Consider the following 3,786-nt stretch of genomic DNA (forward strand, 5'->3'; position numbering starts at 1 on the left):
AAACAGTCAATGAAACCTGGTTTCCATCAATATTTTAGAGGACAACGCAAGTTAGGTCTAGGTAAGGCCAGAGATTTTCACTGATCAGACTCATAATTTCGCCTTCTTCACATACTCGTTGATCGGATCCTGGGTTTTTTCTGGTTTGGAACACGTAGTAATGTGGTACCACACTGAAACATTCAATTAAACCTGGTCTTGATAAATATTTTAGAGAACAACGCATGTTAGGTCAGGGTTAGTTCTAGGGTTTGCCCTCATCAGGCTCATACTTTCGCATATTTCTCATACTTCATGGCTAGATCCTGGGCTGTTTCTGGATTGTATGACGTAGTAATGTGGTACCACGCTGACACAGTCAATTAAACCTGGTTTCGATCAATATTTTAGAGGATAACGCATGTAAGGTCTAGGTTAGCCCTGGGATTTTCTCTCATCAGACTCATACTTTCGCATTCTTCTCATACTTGATGGCTAGATCCTGGGCTTTTTCTGGATAGCATCACGTAGTAATGAAGTACAACACTGAAACAGTCAATTAAACCGGGTTTCCATCAATATCTTAGAGGACAACGCAAGTTAGGTCTGGGATTGGTCTGGGATTTGCCCTCATCAGGCTCATACTTTCGCGTTTTTCACATACTTGCTGAACAGATCCTGGGTTTTTTCTGGTTTGGATCACATAGTAGTGCGGTACCACACTGAAACAGTCCATTAAACCTGGTTTGGATCAATATTTTAGAGAATAACGCATGTTAGGTCTAGGTTAGTTCTGGGATTTTCACTCATGAGACTCATACTTTAGCATTCTTCACATACTTGTTGAACGGATCCTGGGTTTTTTCTGGTTTGGTTCAGGTAGTAATGTGGTACCACACTGAAACATTCAATTAAACGTGGTCTTGATAAATATTTTAGAGGATAACGCAAGTTAGGTCTGGCATAGGTCTGGGATTCGCCCTTATCAGGCTCATACTTTCGCGTTTTTCACATACTTGTTGAACAGATCCTGGGTTTTTTCTGGTCTGTATCACGTAGTAGTGTGGTACCACACTGAAACAGTCCATTAAACCTGGTTTGGATCAATTGTTTAGAGGATAACGCATGTTAGGTCTAGGTTAGCCCTCGGATTTTCACTCATCAGACTCATACTTTCGCATTCTTCACATACTTGTTGAACGGATCCTGGGTTTTTTCTGGTTTGGATCACGTAGTAATGTGGTGCCACACTGAAACAGTCGATTCAACCTGGTTTTGATCAATATTTTAGAGGATAACGCATAGTTAGGTTTGGGATAGGTCTGGGATTTGACCTCATCAGACTCATACTTTCGCACACTTCACATACTCGTTGAACAGATCCTGGGTTATTTTCTGGTTTGGATCACATAGTAATGTGGTACCACACTGAAACAGTCGATTAAACCTGGTTTCGATGAATATTTTAGAGAATAATTCATGTTAGGTCTAGGTTAGGTCTGGGATTTGCTCTCATCAGGCTCGTTCTTTCGCATATTTCTCATACTTGATGGCTAGATCCTGGGCTTTTTCTGGATTGCATCACGTAGTAATGAAGTACAACACTGAAACAGTCAATTAAACCTGGTCTCCATCAATATCTTAGAGGACAACGCAAGTTAGGTCTGGGATAGGTCTGGGATTTGCCCTCATCAGGCTCATACTTTCGCGTTTTTCACATACTTGTTGAACAGATCCTGGGTTTTCTCTGGTTTGGATCACGTAGCAGTGTGGTACCACACTGAAACAGTCCATTAAACCTGGTTTGGATCAATATTTTGGAGGATAACGCATGTTAGGTCTAGGTTAGGTCTGGGATTTTCACCCTTCAGACTCATACTTTCGCATTCTTCACATTCTTGTTGAAGGGATCCTGGGTTTTTTCTGGTTTGGATCACGTAGTAATGTGGTACCACACTGAAACAGTCGATTAAACGTGGTTTTGATCAATATTTTAGAGGATAACGCATTGTTAGGTTTGGGATAGGTCTGGGATTTGACCTCATCAGACTCATACTTTCGCACACTTCACATACTCGTTGAACAGATCCTGGGTTATTTTCTGGTTTGGATCACATAGTAATGTGGTACCACACTGAAACAGTCGATTAAACCTGGTTTCGATGAATATTTTAGAGAATAATTCATGTTAGGTCTAGGTTAGGTCTGGGATTTGCTCTCATCAGGCTCATTCTTTCGCATATTTCTCATACTTGATGGCTAGATCCTGGGCTGTTCCTGGATTGCATCACGTAGTAATGTGGTACCACGCTGAAACAGTCGATTAAACCTGGTTCCGATCAATATTTTAGAGGATAACGCAAGTTAAGTCTGGGATTGGTCTGGGATTTGACCTCATCAGACTCATACTTTCGCACCCTTCACATACTTGTTGAACAGATCCTGGGTTTTTTCTGGTTTGGATCACATAGTAATGTGGTACCACACTGAAACAGTCGATTAAACCAGGTTTCGATCAATATTTTTGAGGATAACGCATGTTAGGTCTAGGTTAGGCCTGGGATTTTCACTCATCAGACTCATACTTTCGCATTCTTCACATACTTGTTGAAGGTATCCTGGGTTTTTTCTGGTTTGGATCACGTTGTAGTGTGGGACCACACTGAAACAATCAATTAAACCTGGTCTTGATAAATATTTTAGAGGATAACGCCTGTTAGGTTTGGGTTAGGTCTAGGATTTGCCCTCAGCAGGCTCATACTTTCGCATATCTCTCATACTTCATGGCTAGATCCTGGGCTGTTTCTGGATTGTATCACGTAGTAATGTGGTACCACGCTGACACAGTCAATTAAACCTGGTTTCGATCAATATTTTAGAGGATAACGCAAGTTAGGTCTGGCATAGGTCTGGGATTCGCCCTCATCAGGCTCATACTTTCGCGTTTTTCACATACTTGTTGAACAGATGCTGGGTTTTTCTGGTTTGTATCACGCAGTAGTGTGGTACCACACTGAAACAGTCCATTAAACCTGGTTTGGATGAATATTTTAGAGGATAACGCATGTAAGGTGTAGGTTAGCCCTGGGATTTTCACTCATCAGACTCATACTTTCGCATTCCTCGCATACTTGTTGAACTGATCCTGGGTTTTTTCTGGTTTGGATCACGTAGTAACGTGGTACCACACTGAAACAGACGATTAAACCTGGTTTCGATCAATATCTTAGAGGATAACGAAAGTTAAGTCTGAGATTGGTCTGGGATTTGACCTCATCAGGCTCATACTTTCGCGTTTTTCACATACTTGTTGAACAGATCCTGGTTTTTTTCTGGATTGCATCCCGTAGTAGTGTGGTACCACACTGAAACAGTCCATCAAACCTGGTTTCGCTTAATATTTTAGAGGATAACGCAAGTTAGGTCTAGGTAAGGCCTGAGATTTTCACTGATCAGACTCATAATTTCGCCTTCTTCACATACTTGTTGAACGGATCCTGGGTTTTTTCTGGTTTGGAACAGGTAGTAATGTGGTACCACACTGAAACATTCAATTAAACCCGGTCTTGATAAATATTTTAGAGAATAACGCATGTTAGGTCAGGGTTAGGTCTAGGATTTGCCCTCATCAGGCTCATGCTTTCGCATATTTCTCATACTTCATGGCTAGATCCTGGGCTATTTCTGGATTGGATCACGTAGTAAAGTGGTACCACACTGAAACATTCAATGAAACCTGGTCTGGATAAAAATTTTAGAGAATTACGCATGTTAGGTCAAGGTTAGGTCTAAGATTTGCCCTCATCA

This window comes from Colletes latitarsis, unplaced genomic scaffold (genome assembly GCF_051014445.1).
Source record: "Colletes latitarsis isolate SP2378_abdomen unplaced genomic scaffold, iyColLati1 scaffold0002, whole genome shotgun sequence".
NCBI lineage: Eukaryota > Metazoa > Arthropoda > Insecta > Hymenoptera > Colletidae > Colletes > Colletes latitarsis.